At 42.7% G+C, this 26,620-nt stretch overlaps 1 long non-coding RNA gene across 1 annotated transcript in view; it reads left to right on the top strand.

Annotated features, from left to right (window-relative positions):
- Positions 1–9,849: 9,849 nt before the first annotated feature.
- LOC130841275 (uncharacterized) overlaps positions 9,850–26,620 on the top strand; it is a 100,674-nt gene continuing 83,903 nt past the window's right edge. The window contains exons 1-2 of the long non-coding RNA XR_009050214.1: positions 9,850–9,888; positions 21,862–21,934. This is a non-coding gene — a long non-coding RNA (uncharacterized LOC130841275). The remainder of the gene's footprint in view (positions 9,889–21,861; positions 21,935–26,620) is intronic.

Below are 26,620 nucleotides of genomic sequence, written 5' to 3'. Positions count from 1 at the left end.
CCCGTCAGTGTCCTCAGTCTCCTTTAAAGCTAGGATGGGCTTTTTCCTCTGTCGTATAACAGCATCTCATGACGACACAAGCTTGGAGGATCCATCTCTTTTATAACTAAATTGCCCTGAAGAAAGTTCCCAGTCCTACTCTTCATCTTTTTCTCATTTCTTAGCAATTTTAGCACAAGCACACGTCTGATAACTTTGAACGGCACAGCAAACATTAAAACTGCTTGAAGTTCAGCAATAACTGTGTTAATTATGTTTTCAAGTACCATGCATTCTACGTGGCAGTGTTTTTATCTAGCGCAGCATCATCTAAATGTCTTAAAGGAGATCAACCCTTTCCCAGGTGAGCTTGCTCTGGTGGCCCAGATTCTTCACTGAGTTTCTCACAAAACCTTTCAAAGGTTCTTTATCCACGACTGTGTATGTAGACAGAGAGATGGGTACAGAGATACCTCCAGTCCTAGGACTGCACTCCTCTCTGTGCTTCCGCCCCGCATGGAATGATGACCCTGGTCTAGACACAGAAGCCAACACGTCTCATTTTCCGTCCCACTCCGTCAGGTGAAGGAGGGCTGTTCCTATGAGCTTCACTTGCACATGAGGAAAAGGAGGCAAACGTGGATGAAGAAAGTGACCCAGGCTCACAGGGCTGGTCCATGGCCGGAGGGAGACTTCAACATTGTAGCCAGAAGGCTGAGTCTGTCCCCACCGAGCCGTATGCCCACCCTGTGAGTATATAACACCCCTGTACGTTATCACCGTAACTTCTGAGTATGTTTCCAGTGCGGAGAGACCTCCCTTAGTCTCCTAAAAGGATTCACCATGTGCCAAAGGATATAAGTAGATCCTAATTTAATGAGTTAATCATCCTTACTTAGCGCACGTTTAATTATGCTTTTGGAAAACACAGTCTCCAAATCTTTAGTTTGTCGTTTCACTCTGTTCATAATGCTGTTTTTCCCCCATAATAAAGGCTTAATTGTTATGTGTCCCAACCTGATATTCAAATGGATTTTGCTAGCTGATACTCTGAAAAATCGAATTTGTTTTTAAAATATGTAAAATTTCTTGTAATTTTTAAATATATCACATAGACAGATGACAGAGATATAAAGAGATGATATAGGTAGATGATAAATAGATAATATAGATAGATGATAGATGAAAGATAATATACATAATGGATGAAATTGATAGATGATAAATAGATGTAGATGTTTGAGTAATCCAGTATTCACTTTTGTAGGTGATAGATACAAATAATAGTCAGGTGATAGATATAGATAGATGATAAATAGACGATAATATAGATGAAAGATAATGGAACAGATGATGGACAGGTATGTAGATATAGATAGAAAGATAATGGAGAGATACAGATGTTTAAGTCATCTAGTATTTGTTTTTGTGTATGAAGTGGGGTTAAGATCCAAGCACCTATGTCCTCAGGATAAACCAGTCTGTTCCTTCAAACCCTCTTATTTCAAAATTATTTACAACCCTAAGTTTATTCCGCCTCCAGCTGCCCTGCAGCCTCTTCTCAAGACCCCCCCGATGTTTCTTAAGCCCCTGTTTTAATTTCACACACACATCACTCATCATCCCCACTCAAGCAGTAGCAGTGGCAGATGCAGGTGGATGGACAGACGCTTGGCAGGGACAGGCGCTTGGCAGGACGTGTTTCTCCATGTCACGGGCTCCGGAGCGGGTAGGGACACTAAATCCAAGTATGCTATCCAGCCCAGGGGTCAAAGAGGAAAATGTGACAAAAGCAAGAGAGAGAAAACACGCCCTTCCACTGGCACGGAAGCTCTGGACCCTGCACTATGAAAATAGCCAATTTGGGAGAAGAAAAGCTAGTAAGAAAGAATATCCAGCACATAAGGAAGATGTGGTGCATATATACAGTGGAATACTACTCAGCCCTAAAGAAGAATGAAATCATGCCATTGGCAGCAACATGGACGGACCTAGAGATGATCACACTAAGTGAAGTCAGTCAGACAGAGAAAGACAGCTATATGGTATCACTTACAGGTGGAATCTAAAACAATGATACAAATGAATCTTATTTACAAAACAGAAACAGACTCATAGACACAGAGAAGACTGGTGGTTGCCAAGGGGGAGTGGGTTGAGAGAGGGATGGACTGGGAGGTTGGGATTAGCAGATGCAAAGTATTATCTATAGGATGGATACACAACAAGGTCCTCCTGTAGAGCACAGGGAACTCTATTCAATATCCTGTAATAAACCATCATGGAAAAGAATATGAAAAACAATGTACCTATATATGTATCACTGAGTCACTTTGCTGTACAGCACAAATTAAGACAACATTCTAAATCATCTATACTCTGATAAGAAAAAAGATAATAAAGTACAAACATTCATCACGGCCAGCCTATGACCGTGCACTCTCTAGCTCTAGACTCTCCAGCCCTAGAGACTGTGTACCTACTGGTTTTCAAGAATTTAAAAAGCAGGGATCTTCCAATGATCAGACGGCTTCACTCTTGAATCTGAGCTTTCAGAGAAGTAGAGAGGAGACCAGAACTCCTGGCAGAGTCCAGGACTGATCACTTTTAGAATAAAGGTCACACTGGTTGACAACCCACAACCTTGAAGAAGAGGCAACCTAACATGTGGACTCTCCCTGCTCAGCCCCATCCAGAGTCCTGGAATTTATCACCGTGGTGGACAGAGGCGAATTGAGCCCATCAGCACGAGAGGAAAGAAATATGGAAATGAAAGAGAGAGGACTTTTGTGTCTGGTTTCTATGAGAATGTAGATATTTTTCAGTCTTCCTTTAATGCATTTATCTTTTCTAATCCATCTCTTTTTATCCCTTAAATTTTCCTCTGTCTCCCTGTTGCTACATATTTGTACATATTTACATAATTGGAACCACAATAAATGCTTCGTACCAGAGTTTTTTCCCCTTAAAAATCATATCATGCTTCAATAAAAAAAATAAATAAATAAATTTAAAAAAAGAAAAAAAATCACATCATGCAACACTTCTTTAATTGATTTATTTATAATTGGGCTATTAGATTAGGTTTAGCAGCTCAAAAATTCAAAAGGCTATGAACCGTCTCCTGTAATAAAGGCAACGGTCCTCCTGGACACATTTCTAAGGATAAAATCCTAGGAGTGGAATTACAGAGTCTCTGGAAAGAACCATTTTGAGTCCCTTGTTAATTACTGTAAATTTCTCTCAAAAAAAGGGCAGCAGCAATGCATACTGCCTTTGCAGTGATATATGGTCTAGATTCACTTTTTTGTTTGCAATATGGTAACTAGCATTATGAATAATTTAACTTAACATGTATTCTGAGATTAGCAAGCATCTGGATGTATAAGAAAGCTGGTGAAGTTATTCAAAAAGTTTGACCTTAACTCCTTAGTTTGAGGGTGACTAACATGAAATCTGGGACTGTAGCCCACCTCCGCACCGTAGGTGTGAATGTCTGTGCAAAAGTTCTTTAGGTTTCACATTCTGTCTCCAAACTAATTTCTTGATTAAGGATCGAATTGGTTTTGTTGCTATTTGTGTGTTTGTTCCATATCTTTTGGGTTATATAAACACTATGTTTTCTTTACAGTGAGGACACAATATAACTTGCATTTTTTTCTTCTTCTAGCAATGACCTAACTCCAGTGAAATATCCTCAGTTTCATATTGACTTTGTTAGACGTCTTTCATCCCCTCTCAATCCAATTCTATCCCAGAGATAAATCCCTTAATTGGTTAAAAAGTTAACTATGTGGCATTCAAGTTACTTCCTTCCTATATGTGCACAGGTGCACAGGTCACACAGTCACTTTCACTTTAATATATATAGAACTTTGACAGTTGATTTTGTGTATAAACTTGGTTAGGCTATGTTGCCCAGGCCTTTGGTCAAACACTCGTCTAGATGTTGCTATAAAGGTATTTTCTAGATGTACTGGGGTGAGTCAAAAATTATCTGCACTCCAGTTATATGAAAATCTCTGTTGGTTTTCACTGTCTTATCAAGCACTTTCTGTTCAAGGCTACTGGCACCCCACTGCGCAGGTGTGAATGTGTTACATCAATTTATCTGCAACTGTGGTGCGAGCAAAAATGGATGCCCCACTTGTGATCTGCACAGAAGAGCAGCGTGCAGGGACTGTTTTTTGTGGTCTGAGGGTGTACCTGGTGCTGTTACTTATGGAAGACTTTGTGCGCAGTGTGGAGAAAGTGTTTTGTCGTGAAGAAGTGTGTATGAATGGATAGAGATGCTTATTGAAGAGCTGAAGCCTAAACATGGGAGTTAACCAGAGGACTGCTATCCAAGGGCGTTGTGATCTTGCAGGACAATGCACATCCACACCCTTCTGCTCACACTGTCAACACTGCAAAAACTTCATTTTGAGGTGTGAAAGCATCCTCCTTATCGTGCTTATCTGGCTCCATCCGACTTTCAGCTGTTTGGCGCCCTGAAAGCAGCCCTATGAGGATGAATATTCACTTCTGATGAAGAAGTGGAGAGTGGTGGACTCGTGGCTTGCAGCTCAGCCTAAAACACTTTTTAATGAGGGAACATGAAAACTTGTTGACGGATGGACAAAGTTTATTGAAAAGCAAGGAGATTATTTCGAAAAATTATCTATTTATCTTTTCTAAAAAAATTCTAAAGCCAGAGTGCGGATAATTTTTGACTCACCCTGGTAGCTCACCCATCTATATTCAGTCAACTATAAGACAGATGACCCTTCGTCATGTGCACGGGCCTCGACCAATCTGTGAATGCCTTACGACCAAAAACTGAGAAATCCTAGAGAAAAAGGAATTCTGCCTCAAACTGAAAATTCTGCCTGAGTTTCCAGTCTGCTGGTTGGCCCTTCAAGTTTCACGTTTGCCTGTCTAATCAAGTGAGCGATTCCTTAAAATAAACCTCTTGGTTGGTTCTGGATAACCTTAATCCAGAAATCATTCCATGCTTATTATCCATGGTGTTTCTGCACCTAATATACATTGTCTTGTGATTACACATCACCACAGAACAATTTATACCTTTCCTCTTAAAGGACACGTAGAACTCCTCTGCCTAGGTATACCAGACACCTATCGATTCGTTTCTCTCTGGATGGATATTTTGATTGTGCTTTGAATTTCCTTTATGACATAAGACACTGAAGGGACTTATTCAAAAGCCGTGTGCTCTTCTAAACAATTTTATAGGAGCCACTGATGAAAAGGAAGCCCTTGGAGAAAGACCAACACAACCTGCTTTTACATCCAAATAGAATTTTAAAAATACAGCACACGCACAGAGACACTGGGAACCACTGCGTCTATGAAAAGCTCCAGATGTGGACATTATCTCAATGTCCGCATCAACAGGCGTATCCAGCTGAATATCTTCCAAAGGGAGCTTTGGGGTGTCATCCTACAGAACTGCCTCCCTCCGTCCCCCAGGTTTTGCCCTTTCTGCAAATGATCCCACTCTGTTGTCTGAGCTACATGTCCTCCCGGACCCTGTGCATCTCACCCATCAGCAAGTACCTCGGACCCTACTTCCAGAATGGAACCCACGTTCCCCCACCCCCCAACATTTCACCTCCATTCCTTGATCAGCCTTCGCGCTGGTCTCCCTGCTTCCACTCGAGCATAACTCATGCCCTCTACAGGAGCCAAGGAGACGCTCCTTTATTTCAACTGGGTCTATCAGTGTTCATGGTACTTGAAATTGAACCCAAGCATTTGCCCAGGCCAGTGGAACCTCATTTGCTTGGGTCCCTCTAATTGTGAAACTTTTTTTTTTACTTGCTCTAATACTCCGGCCATGTGGCTCAGCCTTCAGATGCACCCCCGTGTTTGCTGCCGGGTACAGGACTGGACTGTTCCTGAAGACTCGTGGGCGTTATCCCAATCTGCCCATCATCCACTTCTGCGTTTCCCCATCTGCACTGACACAGAAGCTTGCCTGACCGTGTGATGCTAAAAGCACACTGTGAAGCAGACACTGACACCTGTTAGAAGGCAAACAGAACCCGAGAAAAGCTTCAGATGATTTCTCTTTTCGGATAAGGCAGAGACTATTTACCAGCCGCCTGGAACACGCGTTCACGGGGCCGTTTTCCTCCTCATCCTGATGTAAGCAGGAAAGCGCTGAGGAGAACAGTCACGTGCCGATAAGATGAGTATGCCCACACTCCTTCAGGAGAGACAAATTGCACAGCTAAGGGAGCCCGGAAGGGTGGGCTTTGAATTCTCCACCCAGTGCCTTAACTGCACTGAAATATAAATGCAGAGGGAGAGTATTTGGAAGATGCACTGTTTAGTTATTTACAAAGGAAAAAATGGGAAAATGGGAAAATAAATATCTTTGGTGATAACTGGTCTCTTTTGCTCCCAAATCTTGAGTCACAAAATAAAAATGCACGCCATGCCTCTGACTGAGAGGTGAAGGCTGTGTATGTCTTTGCATGTTGTGATAATTAAGATTTATGAGGATTCCAAGTTTCATGCCCGTGGTTGAATCTATGAAACCTATAAAATGTTCTTGTCTCTAGAGACCATCACCCTTTGAAGTAACGGAGTGGTGGAATATAAAACTTTCCTGCTCTCTTAAGGAATTTTTAATCTCTGGATTCAGGCAATTTAATGTATAAATATTGATTGACGACCTAATGGTATGCCAGGTTGTGCTCCAGCCCTGGGTATATTCATGTCTAACTAAGATATAGGGGACTTCCTAGGTGGCACAGCAGTTAAGCATCTGCCTGCCAATGTAGGGACATGCGTTCAGTCCCTGGTCCAGGAGGATCCTATATGCCTCAGAGCACCTAAACTCATGTGCCACAACTACTGAGCCTCTGTGCCGCAACACTGAAGCATGTGCACCTAGAGCCCATGCTCTGCAACAAGAGAAGCCACTGCAATGAGAAGCCTGCAGACAGAAATGAAGAGCAGCCCCTGCTGTCCGCAACTAGAGAAAGCCCGCATGCGGCAAAGACACAAAGCAGCCGATAAATAAATAAATAAATAATAAGTATTTAAAGAAACAAACAAACCAAAATGAAGCTACAGAATGTATAAAAAAGAAAAATAAATACGAGATCGTTCTTAGCCTCAGCACACGTGTGGTCTACTGAAGGGGTGGGGGGTTGCACCATGAACTGTCTACAGCGGAGGATCTTGAGAGCGGCAGTTTTGCTCTCCTAGCCCAGCGACCATTTAGCAATGTCTGTTCACAACAGAGGATGCTACCGGTATCAGGGAGTAGAGACCAGGGAGGTTGCTGAACATCTCAGAGCGTACCCAGCCCCCATCACAGCAAAGAATGATCCAGCCTCACTTCTCCAGTAAGCGGCTTGAGAGGACCTCTAAAAATGGTCCACTATCCACTTGACCCAGAAAACCCCACAAAATCATGCAAATCAAGAGGTTCAAATCTACATGTTCACATGAAGACCATGCTTGAAACTGCCCAGGCCATTAAGGGTAGGCATATCCGGAAAGCCACCAAGTACCAGAGGGATGTCCTTTTACAGAAGGCATATCCGGAAAGCCACCAAGTACCAGACGGATGTCCTTTTACACCAAGCGACCAGAGGAAGTCCTTTTACAGCCATTTCATCATTACGGCTGTGGAGTTGGTAGGTGTGTCCAGCGTGGCTAGACGCAGGGTCGGTGACGCAAAATGAGTGCTGAATTTTTACCGCACGTGATAACACATGTGGAGAGTGGTGCTGAGCTTAAGGGCTTAGATGTGGATTCTCTGATCACTGAGTACAGCCAGGTGTACAAAGCCCCCAAAATGCAGCACAGAACTTAGAGTTCATGGTCAGATCAACCCACACGTGAGCTCGGCCTGCCACATTGAGACAATCCTTGATGAAAACGAACCGATGTTCCTTAACCAGAAGAGGAGGTTGCACAGGAGAAAAAGATATCCTGGAAGAAACTGAAGAAACAAAAACTTACCATCCAGGGACTCAATGGCGCAGAAAAAATAAAATGCAAATAAAAGTAAAAGCAGAAAAAACTAATAACCCAGCCTCAAATGCCAATAGTGTTGTAGCCCAGAAACCCTGCTTTACACCTGAAGGGAAATAATTCACGTGCACAATAGACACAAAAACACCACACAGCTATGAACAACCTATAGAGAGGAACAACGATTTGGGAGATTTTGGAAGGGCGGATGGATAGACAGGAAATCCAATCGTACTTGTATCTTACCTTTGTGTCCTTGAAAGAGCAGTTCACATTTTATGAAAAGACCAGCACGGAAGGCAAAGGAAACGAGTCAGATACCTGACGCCGTTCACAGCGGGGCTTACCTTCATGGGAGCAAGTGGCCAAAGGTGACCACTGAAGCATCATGGCAGATGGACACGAACCTCTTCCCAGTCTTGACAGGTGGGCAGAGCTTTGCAGCCAACGGCAAGCTGTGGAGGTGAGGGGAACATCGCTTCAGCATCTTTGCAACGAACATCCATCAGCAAGCAACCAACGAACCTCAGTCTTATTCCAGCTTTTCTGTAGGCAAAAATCCTATTTTTAAGGACAAGTGTGGAGTTAGGACACTGTTAATATGACAACCGTCTAACAGTGCTTTAGATTGAGTTAAACCTGAACTAGGGGTAGTGAGATCTTTCAAACTTTGTGCCTTGTGAAAGCGAGACTGCAGTGTCCAGTGGTTAAACCTCGAATAACCAGGTCTTTATGTTTGACGTTGCCCTAACAACATGTGTCGGATATCCCTTCAGAACCAACACAGCTGAATCTAGGTAGATTTCCTTCCTTCCACTGGTGTATACATTTAGAATTGCTGATATACATAAGTCAAAAGCCAATGCTCGGACATACAGAGGTATGGCGAGAAAGAGGGCGGTGAAGTAGAAGGACGTGGAGTGCATCCCTCTCTACAGATGCATCAGGAATACACCAAAAGACGCAACAATTCCCACAGAGAACCCGCTGAACACCAGCAGACGACCTCGGACACCAGAGAGGACCGCAAAGATCCCGATGTAACCGGGTAGGACAGAGGGAGGAAAGAAAGAAAAGGGGGGAAGAGGAGGAGAAGAAAAGAAAGGGACGGGTCCCACAGCCTAGGGTGGGGAGATCTGAGACAGAGGGGAGGTTGCTGAATTCCGGGAAACGTCCCTTCTCTGACGGGGACGCCCCTTCTCCAACGGGGAGTATCCTTGGGTCAGTGGGGAGGCATCTATGACGGTCCCAGGAGGGAGAAGCGGCGGAGCTGCGGCAGACGGGAGGGAGCGAGAAACACACGGAGGGGCCGCGCCGCGGCTCAGAGTGCCCGGACGGAGACGTCGAGTCCCGGCTGAGCAGGGGGTCCGGGAGCGGGAGCCTGCGACCCGGAGAGCTGGTTCCGGGGGAGGAACATTGTGGGCGGTGGGGAGACGGGCCAAGAGGTCAGGAGCGAAGAAATCCGCGGCCAAGGGTGCCTACCGCAGAGGGCCCGCGAGGCCATCATGGCGGCTGCCCGCGGCGGACCCACGAGCAGGGGGAGGAGCCAGCGCAGCCTCGCTCTCTGCGCCTGCGCGGGCAGAGGAAGGACCCCACGGAGGGCGTGGCGAAGGCGCGCAGGGATAACCAAGGCCCCCGGGCGGGGCTGCCCTGGAGTGCCTGCGGCCGAGGGCCAAAAGCCCCGCAGAGAGGCCCAGCTCTGAGACAGTAGTCACGCCTGAGCCGCCGGCACCCCTCTGCAACAGGCACCGCCGTGGTCAACTGAGCCCCCGTGTCCCAGGCGGGGCGCGGCTGCTGGCTCACGCCCAGGGGAAGGAGCCGCGGCTGTACCCGCGCCCTCACCGCACACCAGCGCCTACAGACGAACAGGAAAGGAAGCTCTGCTGGTCGCAGAATAACACAAAAAAGCCCAAGGTGGGTAGAAGGACACTTAGAGCTGAGACCCCAGGGAAACAGAAATATTAGTATCAATTCTATTGAACTAGTGCATTCTGGGGTCAGTTCTAGTTTGTTTTTTTTTTTTATTAATTATGATCTTAGTCCTAAGAGATCCACACGTTTTATAACATATGCTTTTTCTGCTATTTTTTCTATTTTTATTTTTAGCCTTTTTATCTATTTCCATTTCTACCTAGGTTTTTGGTAGTGCAGACTGTATCTCTCCTGCCTTCTTTCCACCTCTATCTTTTATACATTTCTATTTCTTTCTTTTTATTTTCATGTTTCCAGTCACAGTACACTCTTCTGTTGCCCTGTCTTCTATCCTTTTTTAGTTTATTTTATCTTAATATGCTTATAAGCAATACTATCACTCTGCTCAGCCTCCTTGCTTTATTCTCCAGGTGACACATTGCTTTGGTATTTATTATTAGGTTTTTGTCTTTATTTTAGTTCTTAGTATAACTGTCTGATTTCATTCTGAGAATCTTCAGTCTGTCTGGTGGTACTCTAGCTCTTTATTATATTTGATGTTAGCTTCCAATATCTCCCTGGATTTGTGTTCGTGTGTGTGTGTGGTGTTATTTGTTTGTTTGTCTGTTTTTGCTTTTATTTCTGTTTTGTTCTGTTTTGGTTTTGAATTCCTGTTGGTTTTATCTTTGAATGTCTCATAGTATACTGGGGTTCTTCTGTCAGGTCTTTCTAGTGCCTCATGTTCTATTGGATTTGGTGTTTGTGTGTCTTATACATGTTTGTGTTTCCTTGATTTAGCATTTGTTTGACTCAACACTCTGACATTAGTCTCCAGCTCGGACAGCCTTCCTTAAACCTCTTTATTGCTAGCACAAGCAACCTCTGAAGTTTGGACTACCCTGAGAAAACAAAGAAACACCATGCAGGCAAAGGAGCAGGAAAAAAACCCACAAGACCAAATAAATGAAGAGAAAAATGCAAAAACTACAAACACATGGAGGCTAAACAATACACTATTAAACAACCAAGAAATCATTAAAGAAATCAAAGAGGAAATCAAAAAATATATAGAAACAAATGACAATGAAAACACAACAACTCAAAACCTATGGGAAACAGCAAAAGCAGTTCTAAGAGGGACGTTTATAGCAATACAGTCCTACCTTAGGAAATAAGAAAAATATCGAATAAACAACCTAAACTTACACCTAAAACAATTAGACAAAGAAGAACAAAGAAACCCTAAAGTGAGCAGAAGGAAAGAAATCATAAAGATCAGATCAGAAATAAATGAAAAAGAAAGGAAGGAAACAATAGCAAAGATCAATGAAACTAAAAGCTGGTTATTTGAGAAGATAAACAAAATTGATAAACTATTAGCCAGACTCATCAGGAAAAAAAGGGAGAAGATGCAGATCAACAGAATTAGAAATTAAAAAGGAGAAGTAACAACAGACACCACAGAAATACAAAAGATCATGAGAGACTTCTACAAGCAACTATCTGACAATCAATCGGATAACCTGGAAGAAATGGATACATTCTTAGAAAAATACAATCTTCCAAGACTGAACCAGGAAGAAATAGAAACTATGAACAGACCCATCACAAGTACCGAAGTTGAGACTGTGATTAAAAATCTCCCAACACACAAAAGCCCAGGGCCAGAAGGATTCCCAGGCGAATTCTATCAAACATTTTGAGAAGAGGCAGCACCAATCCTTCTCAAACTCTTCCAAATTATAGCAGAAGGGGGAACACTCCCAAACTCATTCTATGAGGCCACCATCACCCTGATACCAAAACCAGACAAAGGTGTCACAAAAAAAGAAAATTACAGACCAATATCACTGATGAATATAGATGCAAAAATCCTTAACAAAATACTAGTCAACAGAATCCAACAGCACATTAAAAAAATCATGCACCATTACCAAGTGGGGTTTATGCCTGGGATGCAAGGATTCTTCAATATACACAAATCAATCAATGTGATACATCATATCAACAAATTGAAGGATAAAAACCACATGATCATCTCAATAGATGCAGAAAAAGCTTTTGACAAAATTAAACAGCCATTTATGATAAAAAAAACTCTCCAGAAAATGGGCATAGAAGGAAATTACCTCAACATAATAAAAGCCATATGTGAGAAACCAAAAGCCAACATCATTCTAAATGGGGAAAAACTGAAAGAATTCCCTCTAAGAACAGGAACAAGACAAGGGTGTCCACTCTCACCATTATTATTCAACATAGTTTTGGAAGTGTTAGCCACAGCAATCAGAGAAGAAAAAGAAATCACAGGAATCCAAATTGGAAAAGAAGAAGTAAAATTGTCACTCTTTGCAGATGACATGATATTATACATAGAAAACCTGAAAGACTCTACCAGAAAACTGTTTGCACTAACTGATGAATTTAGTAAAGTAGCAGGATACAAAATTAATGTGCTTGCATTCCTATACGCTAACAATGAAAGAGCAGAAAGAGAAATTAAGGAAACTCTCCCATTTACCATTGCAACCAAAAGAATAAAATACCTAGGAATAAACCTACCTAAGGAGGCAAAAGATGGGTATGCAGAAAATTTTAAGACACTGATGAAAGAAAACAAAGAAGACAGAAACAGATGGAGGGACATACCATGTTCTTGGATTGGAAGAATCAACATTGTGAAAATGACTATACTACTCAAAGCAATTTACAGATTCAATGCAATCCCTATCAAATTACCAATGGCATTTTTCACAGAACTAGAACAGAAATCTTAGAATTTGTACGGAAATGCAAAAGACCCTGAATAGTTAAAGCAATCTTGAGAAGGAAAGATGGAGTTGGTGCAATTAGGCTTCCTGACTTCAAACTACACTACAAGGCCACAGTGATCAAGATGGTATGGTACTGGCACAAAAATAGAAAGGAAGATCAATGGAACAGAATAGAGAACTCAGATGTAAGCCCAAGCACATATGGGTACCTTATCTTTGACAAAGGAGGCATGAATATACAATGGAAAAAAGACAGCCTCTTCAATAAGTGGTGCTGGGAAAATTGGACAGCAATATGTAAAACAATGAAATTAGAACACTTCCTAACACCATACACAAAAATAAACTTAAGGTGGATTAAAGACCTACATGTAAGGCCAGACACTATCAAACTCCTAGAGGGAAACATAGGCAGAACACTCTATGACATCCATCAAAGCAAGATCCTTTTTGACCCACCTCCTAGAATAATGGAAATAAAATCATAAATAAACAAATGGGACCTAATGAAACTTAAAAGCTTTTGCACAGTGAAAGAAACCATAAACAAGACAAGAAGGCAAGTCTCAGAATGGGAGAAAATACTTGCCAACGAAGCAAAAAACAAAGGATTAATCTCCAAAATATACAAGCAGCTCATGAAGCTCAATACCAAAAAAGCAAATGACCCAATCCACAAATGGGCGGAAGGCCTAAATATATATTTCTCCAAAGAAGACATACAGATGGCCAACAAACACATGAAAAGATGCTCAACATCACTAACCATCAGAGAAATGCAAGTCAAAGTCACAATGAGGTATCACCTCACACCAGTCAGAATGGCCATCATCACAAAATCTAGAAACAACAAATGTTGGAGAGGGTGTGGAGAAAAGGGAACTCTCCTGCACTGTTTGTGGGAATGTAAATTGGTACAGTCACTATGGAAAATAGTTTGGAGGCTCCTTAAAAAACTAAAAATAGAACTACCATATGATCCAGTAATCCCACTACTGGGCATGTACCCAGAGAAAACCATAATCCAAAAAGAAACATGTATCATAATGTTCATTGCAGCACTATTTACAAAAGCAAGGACATGGAAGCAACCTAAATGCCCATCAACAGATGAATGGATAAAGAAGATGTGGCACATATATACAATGGAATATTACTCAGCTATAAAAAGAAATGAAATGGAGCTGTATGTAATGAGGTGGATAGACCTAGAGTCTGTCATATAGAGTGAAGTAAGCCAGAAAGAGAAAAACAAATATTGTATGCTAACTGATATATACAGAATTTAAAAATGGTACTGATGAACCCAGTGACAAGACAAAAATAAGGATGCAGATGCAGAGAATGGACTGGAAGACACGAGGTTGGGGGGGGCGGGGGGCGAAGGGGAAGCTGAGACGAAGTGAGAGAGTAACATAGACATATACACACTACCAACTGTAAAATAGATAGCTAGGGGGAAGTTGCTGTATAGCAAAGGGAGATCAACTCGATGATGGGTGATGCCTTAGAGGGCCGGGATGGGGAGTGTAAGGGGGAGTCGTGGGAGGGAGGGGATATGGGGATCTGTGTGTAAATACAGCTGATTCACTTTTGTGTACCTCAAAAACTGGTACAAGAGTGAAGCAATTATATTCCAATTAAGAGCTTTAAAAAAAAAACAAAAACCAATGCTCTGCAAAGTAAGTAGGTACTGGGCTCCCCTGGTGGCACAGTAGTTAAGAACCTGCCTGCCAATGCAGGGGACACGGGTTCCATCCCTGGTCTGGGAAGATCCCGCATGCCATGGAGCAACTAAGCTCGTGAGCCACAACTACTGAGCCTGTGCTCTGGAGACTACGAGCCACAACTATTGAGCCCACACGCCACAACTACTGAGCCCACATGCCACAATTGCTGAAACCCACGTGCCTAGAGCCCGTGCTCCACACCAAGAGAAGCCACCGCAATGAGAAGCCAGCACAGCGCACCAAAGAGTAGCCCCCGCACATCACAACTGGAGAAAGCCCATGCGCTGCAACAAGGACAAACACAGGCAAAAAAAATTTTTTAACTTTTTTTAAAAAGTAAGTAGGTACATTTGAGAGACAGATGTCATGTGATGTCGCTTATATGTGGAAACTAAAAAAATGATACAAATGAACTTATTTAGGGAACAGAAATAGACTTGCAGAGGGAGAAAATAAACTTGTGGTTACCAAAGGGGTAAGAGCGGGTAGGATAAATTAGGAGTTTGGGATTAGCAGATATAAACTACTATATATAAAATAGGTAACCAGCAAGGACCTACTGTAGAGCACAGGGAACTCTACTCAATATCTTGTAATAACCTGTAATGGAAGAGAATATAAAAAAAGAACATGTATATTTTATTTATATATGTGTGTGTATATATGTATGTATAACTGAATCACTTTGCTATACACCTGAACCTAACAACACTGTAAATCAACTATATTTCAATAAAAAAATTTTTTAAAGAAATTAACAATAAAAAAAGATCACAAAGTGACCCAAGATCCTAAGAAAAGGGAATTGTACAACAATGTTCAAGGAGTCTCCCTCAATCGCAGGCTTGGGCTCTTGCATTAGCAGGGGTTTGAATGGATGGGAGAGGACATGGGGGGTTCTTTTAGCATATGTGAAATCATCATTTTCTGCCCCAAATCAGCTTGTGACAATGCCTTCCTTTCAAAAGCAATGCTACATGGAGAACAAACGTCTAAGGTTTTGTCAGGGGCACAGCCTCTACTCAATAGACAGTAGATTCTCAGTTGCTTAGAACAGGCGGGGTCCAAAAAAAGACTGAACAAAAGCCATCTGTCTACTTTTCACATCTTAGGTGATGTGTACAAGTCTTAACACACTGTTTAGTTTTGTCTGGACGTTTATATATGAAAGATGGAATAGGCTGTTTAATTAGTTAACATGCATAAGTGATTCAGTGCCTACTATTTTGAAGACTGCCGTGAAGAGCTTCATAAAATTATAAGTTAATCGCTGTATTCTACACATGCCTGCTTGTTAGGACTTGTTCCCTAGCCTCTGATGAATGTAAAAATGATGTTTGTACGAGAAAGTAGAGCTCCTCATCTAGTAATTGAAAGTAGGGACCACTCCTTCTTGCTACTTTCAGTTCTAAATCATTGATGATAAGTGATAAGATATATAATATCTTTAACAGCTACCGTCTTTCTGTTGCTGTACTTGTGAGGAAGAATAAACTCTAGATCTTCGCTATTTCATAGGATGAGCTTGATGAGGTGACTCAGTGTGCACAGTGAAATCATTTCGCTGTGTGTCTTCTACACCCAAGAGTGGGGATGGAGTCATGCCTGCTTTAAACAGGTGTCTATTACGTACACACCAGATTCTCCAACCGAGCTTTTAGGATTCACAACCACACTGTAGGTCACTTTTTTTTTAACTGAAGTATAGTTGATTTACAATATTTCAGGTGTACAGCATAGTGATTTAGTTACACACACATACACACACACACACGTATATACACATTCAGGTTCTTTTACGTTATTCATTATTACAAGATATTGAGTAGAGTTCCCTGTGCTATACAGTAGGTCCTTGTTGGTGATCTATTTTATATATAGTGGTGTGTATTTGCTAATCTCAAACTCCTGTTCTATATCCCCACCCCTCCTTTCACCTTTGGAAGCTAGAAGTTTGTTTTCTATGTTTGTAAGTCTGTTTGCATTTTGTAAATAAGCTCATTTGTATTTTTTTTTAAGATTCTGCGTATAAGTGACATCATATTTGTCTTTCTCTGACTTAGATCTGCTTTTAATTATGCATGAAAAATCCTCCTACTTAGTTGCAACTTCTGCATTATACATAAACGCACTGTGTATGCTCAAGTCCACATTACTGAATATAAATCCTGGATATGTTTATTAAGAAGAAATTGCAGTGTGTGGGTATCTGACCCATTCCAGAGACCCCTGAGCATACAACTGGAATGGTCACACAACCGTAGACTGTTGTAGACAAATCAAGGGATGAGGTCAATGTATTTCTTCCCAATCATTGAGGAATTATTGAACTACATCCGCCTCTGACTGATGGGGTATTTCTGCTCTGTTGTGGATGCTTTATGTTTCCCTAACGATTATCTTTGGTACTGGCCTTTTCTTTCTATAGGGTCTGCATACCTCTGGCTTTGATGAGACCAACCACTTGGGATAATAGGAGTGGGCTTTATTCTGTTGCTGAAACAATTTTAGTGTTTGCCGTATAGAGGGAAATGCAGGGGGAAAGCTGTGGGAATTATGTCTTTAACGCAAACTCATTACCACATCAAGAGGGGAAAAAAAGGACATCTCCTGTCTTCTAAGTTTGGGTCAACAGCACCACTGTTTAATTCAAAGAACCACCTTTAATGTATCACTATACTTCTGATTTATTTTTAATCAAGAATTGCAGAACCTGTAGATTGTAAGCACTTTGATACTTAGACATCATCCCTCCTTGAAGCAAACAACTAAGTGATTTTCTAAAGAAGGGTTGTGGCAGTGGCTTTCTGGATGTCCTATTTGTGTAGGAACAGCTTTAAAAAATTCTACCTAGGGGCTTCCCTGGTGACACAGTGGTTAAGAATCCACCTGCCATTGCAGGCGACATGGGTTCTAGCCCTGGGCTGGGAAGACCCCATGTGCCACGGAGCAACTAAGCCCGTGTGCCACAACTACTGAGCTTGCACTCTAGAGCCCGCAAACCACAACTACTGAGCCCACAGGCTGCAACTACTGAAGCCCACACGCCTAGAGACCGTGCTCCAAAACAAGAGAAGCCACCGCAATGAGAAGCCTGCACACCACAACAAAGAGTAGCCCGCGCTCACCACAGCTAGAGAAAGCCTGCACAGCAATGCAGCCAAAAATAAAATAAATAAATAACGAAAATAAATCTTTAAAAAAAAATTCTTCCTAGGATTTGATGAGTGTGAGGTACTTGTTGGAGAACGGCTGGGTCCACGTTGAAAAGCACAGACACAGGTAGTTGCTATAGATTATGTTACACAAGACCCTCAAGAGTCTATACTTCATTTTCTTGAGAAGATGGTGATTATCCTTTAGCGTAGAAGCTAAGAAAATAAATTTAATTCCTGGCCAGACCGTAATAAGGTGTTTATATTCTATACTCTATGAAAAGATGGCATTGAGCCCTTCTTGGGAAATCTTTATTCAAATCCTCACCCTGTAAGTGCCACTAAATGCTTTAATAGGCTCGAAGAATAATTGTCAAAGTGGGTGTGTGAACTTTTCTCCTGGTGCTTTACACAGCAGAGTTTTAATGTTTCAACTCAGAATCAGCTCTCCATAGATGTACAAGTATGTTTTCTTTGAAGATGGATGTTTAAACTTTTGTGCCAAAGGGTATCACATCCTATGAGGAATCGTTAGAACGCACTCCCCATGTTGCACAAAATCACCGTCTATAATAGAGCTCTTGTGTGTATGTATTTGTATACCCATGGAGAAAGGGTATTTTTTTAAGCTCTTTATTGGTGTATAATTGCTTTACGCTGTTGTGCCAGTTTTTGCTGTACAACACAGTGAATCACCTGTATGTATACATATATCCCCATATCCCCTCCCTCCCACGACTCCCTCCAACCCTCCCTATCCCACCCCTCTAAGTCATCACCCATAATTGAGAAAGGTATTTAATGGTGCTGATGGGGACTAGTTCCTGAAATGACCGCAGACCTGTTACATTAGATGAACTGCCATTTAATTACATCCTAGACTTATTGATACAAAGAAGGGCTCTGTAAGACCCCACTGAAGACCCATTTCTCACGACAATAGTTGGGTCAGATCCCAATGTTGGGGTGGAAAAAGAACTGGACGTTTAAGGAGAGTTGACATAGAATTAAAAGTAGGGAAGACATTTGAAAATACTTAAGAACTTCAGGACTTCCCTGGTGGCACAGTGGTTAAGAATTCTCCTGCCAATGCAGGGGACACGGGTTTGATCCCTGGTCCAGGAAGATCCCACATGCTGTGGAACAACTGGGCCTGTGTGCCACAACTACTGAGCCTGTGCTCTAGAGCCCATAAGCCACAATTAGTGAGCCCATGTGCCTCAACTACTGAAGCCCACGTGCCTAGAGCCTGTGCTTGGCAACAAAAGAAGCCAAAGCAATGAGAAGCCCGCGCACCGTGGCAAAGGGTAGCCCCCGCTCGCCCCAACTAGAGAAAGCCCGCGTGCAGCACCAAAGACCCAACACAGCCAATAAATAAATTAAAAAACAAAAACAAAAAAACCTTAGGACAAGTGAGAATCCATGAAGATAGGAATTATTCTGCAGCCCGCACACTTTCATAGGAACCATGGGTGTCTAAAATGTAAGAGACACAATGAGGCCCAACTACGCGTTATCTCAACCACCCACAAGAGTCAGTGTAGTGGGAGAAATCCGGACGGTTCTGTATATAATTGAAGAAATGATCTTTGGCCAACGGAAGTGCCCAGAGGTCTCCAGGGGACCAGCATTCTGGATGGCTTGTATGGGAGGGGGTGAGGGCACAGAAACTAAAATATTTGTTGCCACAGAATTTAGGAGCACAAGGATGCAGGCAGCCAGGCCAAGGGCCATTCTCAATTCCTTTACCAAGAACCCACGTGTGGAAACAGAGAATCTTCTGGATCCCTTGTGGTTGCTGCTAAGGGAGCCAGGGCTTCTTAAGAGGAAACCACCTTTAAGACATAAACACTTTAGAGTGGAAGATATTCCTCACTTCCGGACCATCTCAGACCCTGGTGTCCTTGTAGAAAGGACTCAGGCTGCATTCCGACCATCTTCACTTGAGGATGATGTACCTGTTATTCAGATCCAATGTGACGCTGGTCCTATTATTGCTTATTTACTTTCCTATCTTTAGGGACTGTTTATTGTTTGTTTCTCTTCTACATACATCTCTTATCTATCATCTCTCTAGGTAGACCTATCATATCTATTTTCAAACTGTCAGCCATTTTTCTTTTTTTTTTATAATAAATTTATGTATTTTTGGCTGCATTGGTTCTTCATTGCTGCGCACGGGCTTTCTCTAGTTGCGCAGAGTGGGGTCTACTCTTCATTGTGGTGCGTGGTCTTCTCACTGCAGTGGCATCTCTTGTTGTGGAGCACTGGCTCTAGGCACACAGGCTTCAGTAGTTGTGGCACATGGGCTCAGTAGTTGTGGCTCACGGGCTCCGCAGCACAGGCTCAGTAGTTGTGGCACATGGGCTTGGTTGCTCTGAGGCATGTGGGATCTTCCTGGCCCAGGGATAGAACCTGTGTCCCCTGCATTGGCAGGCAGATTCTTAACCCCTGCAGCACCAGGGAAATCCCTATCAGCCATTTTTCTATCATCTACCTCATTTTTATTCTGTTCTATTGAATTACCAAGAATGTATCTTCCTTCCTTCCTCCATCCTTCCTTCCATCTTTCCTTCCACTTTCTTGCTGTCCCATCCCCTACACTCACCCCATCTTCCCTGATATAAAAATGTTTATCGATACCTACAATTGGCCACGTTTCTCAGATTCAGTGACCAGGGCATATTCTCCATTGAGAGAGAAAGATATAAAACCAGAGAAGAGAATAAGAGAAGGAAGAGAAAGAAAATAGAGGGAGGTGGGGAAGAGAGAGAAGAGGGAAAATGCAGGCCATGAACCACGGAGGGATAAGTCTTCGTTTCTTGCTATTTTCGTAGTTACTTCTCACATCTTATCTATCAGTTGCTATGATGATCTTTAACTTATACTGTGTTACTCCTCAGGACTATAAAAGGTGATGTCTGGTGTTTTTCCTGAGCTTGGTGAGATAGGAAACAGAAGATGGTTGACCCAGAGGTCCTACGACACCCATTTTCCGTGCAAATTGGAGGTGTCTGTAAACTAGGAAATAAAATGTGCGTCAGGATGAGAAGGCAGATTAATCCACGCACAGTCTATGCTTCCGTGTCTGTGACCCCAATGTCCTTGACTACCTTTTTTTAAGGTTTTTTTATTAGTTGTCTATTTTGTACATATTAGTGTATATATGTCAACCCCAATCTCCCAATTCATCCCTCCCCCCACCCCAGGCTTTTGCCCCTTGGTGTCCATACGTTTGTTCTCTACGTCTGTGTCTCTAGTTCTGCTTTACAAACAAACTGGTTCTTGACTACTTTCTTTCTCTCCAAATTCCTTGCATCCTGTTGCCACAGACAGAGTGACTTAAACCAGTACACCTTCACTGGCTTATAATTAAGTATGTCCGAAGCCCAGTGCAGGGTGTTTGGGTTCTCTGCCCACGTCTCACACTCCAGGTGTCGGCTGAGCTGGGCTACCACGTGGAGGCACTGGGGTAAACCCCTTCTGGTTCATTTGTTTTTTCTTTTTTTCCAGAATTCAGTTCTATGTGGTTGTGTTGCATAAATCGGTCTATCAAGAAACCAAGCACCACACTCAGAGGGTTGGAGAACTCAGGTTTATTAAGCCAGCAGCCCCAGACGAGCTAACGCTCCAAAGTTCCAGGCCCCGAGCTCAGGGTGAGCTTTACTTTTATAGGGGTCAGTGCACGTGGTTACAGTTAGCATTGCTAGATTGGTTACTTGGTTTACAGAGCACAGAAGTTTCCAAACAGAAACTTACAAGAGCAGGTGCAGAACATTCCATTTTTAGCAAAACATCTTATGGTTCCATTGGATTGCTAGGTCATCCTGTTTTTCTCGGTGCAGCAGGCATATTTTACAAAAGCAGAACAAACATGGAGTTATTTTTAGCTGAGTGCAAGTTTCTAATTTTCCTCTTCAAGACCAGACAGAAGAGCCTGGCAGGATGGAGGGCAATGTCCTCCTCTTGTTGATACTGTCATGAGGCACGGGGGGAGACTTCAGATCACAGGCAGCACCTGTTGCTGAAATTCTTGGGCTTAGAAGATGTGTTCTCTGTTCCCTCTGCTACAAGGAATGTGGCCATATCCCTGTGCTTCACTGACCCTCTTTCTGCTTTGCTTTTCTGTCATTAAACAGCTTGTACAAATTACATTCTTCTTACAAACGTGGTCTTTCCCTGTCAACACTCTCCAGAGCCACCCCCATGCATGAGAGAAAAGAAGTGAGGTTATTGAAAAAGAATTGATTTATTGCAGACTATATGATCCCCCAATTACCTAAACCATGTTAATTAGACTCTGTTCTTCTCCTTTAGGCGAATATGTAATATATTTGGAAATGGGTGTTCTGAGCTTTCAATACTGGCAACACTTCTCTTTTCCAGAAAGGTAAGAAGAAACATTTTTCAGAGAAATGCAATTGCTAATGTTAAGATGATTTATCTTAGGTAAAAGGCACAGTGGAAGTCCAAACTCTCAATAACTTTATTAAGTAGGAAGGAAAATATGTTTGGGGAATTTCAGCAACATCACAAGGAACTATTTCATCCTGTACTGAACATATATTTTCTCCCCACTAACGAAAGATGAAATGAAGAATCATCCACAGTGAATAATCATGTTAAGAACTTTGCTGGATCTCTGTTAATGTAATGTTGCCTTGAATTACCAGAGTATTTCGAAACTCTGGGGGTTTGAAAAGATGTTAGGATGGTTTTATTTTACTGGTGTATGGTCTCCTTTGGGTTTCGGGCTCCCGTGAATCACCACAACTGAATAGCAACTGGCTTAATCGTATCCGACAGGTGCAACCCTCATTACACACAGAGGGAAAACCGAATCTCCCAGGCAGCATGTGGAGATTTAAGTATTTAGTGAAAAATGGCCCTGCATACTGAGCTAGGGTCCATTGTGCTTTGGCATGCAATAAAACAAATCTAAATTCCTGTTAGATCCCTCATTACAGTGGCATTATCGTGAAACAATAATGAAATATTATACAGGAAGAAAGTGGAAAAACTAGCTGCACAAAACCATGCCAGTGGGTCTTAACACCTTAATAGATAGCTGTAAAAAAAAAAAAGCTTCAAAAGTCTCTCTAACCCATGATTCCATTTTTTTTGTTTGTTTCAACACAAAACCAAGTGACATCAATAATGGTTTATATAGCAGTATATAACTTTACAAGATTAAATTTAAATAAAGGAAATGTTCAACAAAAATTCAAGATATCGGCCTCTTAGGAAAATAGCTTGTAGATTGATCCAAGTGGTTGGTAATATTCTCATTCTTTCTTTGGCTTCTGGGCACATAGATAATTATTATATTGGGGTTTTTTTTCTTTATAAATCTATTTATTTATTGGCTGCGTTGGGTCTTTGTGGCTGTGCACGGGCTTTCTATAGTTGTGGTGAGTGAGAGCTACTCTTCATTGTGGTGCAAGGGCTCCTAATTTTGGTGGCTTCTCATTGCAGAGCAAGGGCTCTAGGCACACGGGCTTCAGTAGTTGCAGAGCTTGGGCTCATTAGTCGTGGCTCTCGGGCTCTAGAGCACAGGCTTGGTAGTTGCGGCACACAGGCTTAGTTGCTCCACAGCAAGTGGGATCTTCCTGGACAAGGAATCTAACCCATGTCCCCTGCATTGGCAGGTGGATTCTTAACCACTGTGCTACCAGGGAAGCCCATTGTATTGTTAAAAATGAATGAATACATGGATGGATGGATGGATGGATGGATGGATGAATAGCTGGATGGGTGGATGGATGGATGGATGGATGGATGGATGGATGAGTGGGTGGATGGATGAATGACTAGATGGATGGGTGAATAATGGATGGATAAAGGAAAATAAAACATAGATCAGTGATACCAGTGAACTATGCTTATTCCACCTCTTTGCAACTGAGTTATTGAAAGGAAAAATAGCAAACATCAGGGTAGATTTTATGTGCGTGAACATGTTTCATCCCTACAGGCATGTTCAGGTTTCCAGAGGGAATGGTTTAGTACTAGTAAGGGCTGCCACGTCCATGCCTACTGTGAAGTGACTTTTTATGTTACGGCTTCATTTCTCTAAGTGCTGCTAGCTGGGGCATAATGTCAAATGCAGTGGCTCTCCTTTGCCGTGGCCGTGCCCTGAAGCCCCATTCGGGTAAAGGATTTTAAATGGCTAATTCCCACAACATTTTGTTTCATTGATTTTTTTTTCTGGCTTCTGAATGTAATTTTTTTTTCTTTTTCTTTTTTCTTTTCCTTTTTTCTTTTTCTTTTTTGTTTTCTTTTTTAATGGCATTTGGAAGGTCCGTTTATTGTCTCAAGCAGAATTGATATTTGGTTACATTTTGGGTATTGTGCAAGTTGGCCCAGAACATTAAAATAGAATGTATACAAAATAGAACTTCCAAATAGGAACATCTGCTTTGCGAGGAAGTAGTATAGAGGTCTGAGATAACAGTATTCATGCCATTATACACAATTCCTTTACAAAGCACAGATGTAACAAGCTCTTGCAAAGCATAGCCTTAGATAGTATTTATAGTACTGTAGACACGCCTTGGAGATATTATCTAGAATCGGGTTGTCTGCTCTGTGGCTACATCTCTGTTATCTGCAGTCTTGGTGGTATTTCATGTCTGTCCTGTAGGCACTGACAACATAGAAGCCGCTCTGTAGGACTTGGAGTTCTACCAGTGCAGACCATCTGTTTGGCTTTTACTGATTTTGTGGTCCTCTGGGATTCAGCACCGTCCTCCACCTGACCCTGGAGCTGGAGCTGCCCGTCCTGCCAATGTTGTTCACCTGTGGAATGGCTTCGTATGGAACTAGAGGAACGCTTTAGGCTCTCTGACTCTCAACTCTTAACGTCTTAGTTCTACAGTCATGGTCTTGAGAGTTTCTGCCGTTTCCTGCATATGTCATGAGAGCTGAAGAATACTTGCGTAGGATAGGGGTCCACCTCAGGCCCTCTCTTTACCTGCATCGACCTGGCTGACTTTTCTACCTGCTGCAGCTAACTAGTTTCAGGAAGCGTAATCAGCAAGGTGATTTCCTTCCCAAGTTCCAGAGTAGATGTGGTGTGAGTCACCAGGACAAGAGTGACTAAATGTTTGGGGACGTTCCTGTCACCCCACTCTCCAGTTTCAACCCCAAAGTAGGTTCAGGGAAATGAATGTAATTTTCTTCATCCACCACATTGAGCAGTCTAAATACCTTGATTCTCAAAAGGAAATGGGATTGTTTGATGAAAGAAAAGGACAAAGAAGGAAGTTGAGGGACTCACCTGGTGGTGCAGTGGTTAAGAATCTGCCTGCCAGTTGAGTGTAAAAAAAAAAAGAAAAGAAAAGAATCTGCCTGCCCATGCAGGGGACACAGGTCCGGGAAGATCCCACATGCCACGGAGCAACTAAGCCTCGCGCACCGCAACTGCTGAGCCTGCGCTCTAGAGCCTGAGAGCCACAACTGCTGAGCCCACACGAGGCGGCTACTAAAGCCCACATGCCTAGAGCCCAGCAAGAGAAGCCACTGCAATGAGAAGCCCACACACTGCAATGAAGAGTAGCCCCCCTCCCCGCTACCACTAGAGAAAGCCCGCAGACAGCAACGAAGACCCAATGCAGCCAATAAATAAATGAATGAATAAATAAATAAATAAATACATTTATAAAGAAAAGGAAAGTAAGGAAGTTGAGTGACATACAGGTATCAACTTTATCGTGGTCTCTTCGCCTGCCCAGAATATCCAAATTCGCTATTCCCAGGGCTGGGGCTCTCTCTTTGCCAGGAGGTGAACTGCAGTGGATGAATCCTTGGTGACAGCACACAGGCAGGAGTACTCCATCCCCAGATGCTTGTGGGATGGGAGCAGTATGACGGTGAGCCCACGCTCTGGGTCTTGTCTTGAGAAAGGAAAAAAATACTCCATCATGGCTGGGTCATCACTTGTAACGTCCCGTGCCTCTTGATGTTCTTAAGAGCAGGGCCTTATTCTAACAGGTCGATCTCCCCCAAGAGCGTGATATTTCAACTCACGGTTCCACTCTGATGACACGTATGTTTTGTTCATTTAGATGATCGAGAGACCCAGGGTCCTCTGGTAGACAGGATTGCACAAGGGCGAGTCAAAAATTACCCACACTCGTTACATGAAAACTTCTGTAAATGTCACTGCCGTGATTAGGCTGTGTCACCAGTTGACTTCAACAGACAGAGATCCTCCTTGAGGGGCCCGGCCTTAATCAGGTTAGACTCTCAAAAGGACAGCATCCTTCTCTGCAAGAGAGACTCAAAGCATGAAAGGAGTTCCACCAGAGGGAGAGTCTCCTTGGCGGTCTGGGAAGATCGCACACAACCAGGAAGGCTGGTGGCCCCTGGGAGCTGAGCACAGCCCCTCAGGGAAAGCCAGCAAGGAGATGGGGACGTGATCCCCACAACCACGAGGAACTGAATGTCACCACAACCACTTAAGCTTGGAAGAGGACTCTTTGCTGGAGACGAGAACAGGCCAGCACCTTCATTTCAGAGCGTGAGATCTGAGCAGAAGACACTCACGCTGTACCTGACGTATGGCTTACGCAACTGTGAGCTCGGACCTGGGGCTTGATTCTAGCCGCGACGTTTGTGCTAATTTTTAAAAACGATTTATTTATTTGGCTGCCGCGGGGCTTGGTTGCGGCGCGCAGGCTCTTAGTTACCGCACGCGTGCGGGATCTAGTTCCCGGGCCAGAGACTGAACCCGGGCCCCCTGCATTGGCAGCACGGAGTCTTAACAGCTGCACCACCAGGGAAATCCCTGTGGTAATTTGTGAGCAATAAAACAACAAATGCAGGGTCTCCTCATGATAGCATCGTGAATGATCAGGGAAAACCTTAACCGTGATAAGAAAAAAAAGCATCCTTGTGACGATGTATTTATGGTCACTATAAGATCATTTTTTTTTAGCAGTTAACACATTATGACTACCGAGTCTTCTTTTCAAAAGTGAGATTAATGTCCCCCGCACTCTTTTTAAAAATATATATATTATTTATTTATTATTTATTTCTTTATTTTTGGCTGCATTGGGTCTTCATTGCTGCA

The sequence above is a fragment of the Hippopotamus amphibius genome, chromosome X (assembly GCF_030028045.1).
Source record: "Hippopotamus amphibius kiboko isolate mHipAmp2 chromosome X, mHipAmp2.hap2, whole genome shotgun sequence".
Lineage (NCBI taxonomy): Eukaryota > Metazoa > Chordata > Mammalia > Artiodactyla > Hippopotamidae > Hippopotamus > Hippopotamus amphibius.
Note: the sequence above shows the minus strand (reverse complement) of the source record. Positions and strands in the feature narration are given on the sequence as shown.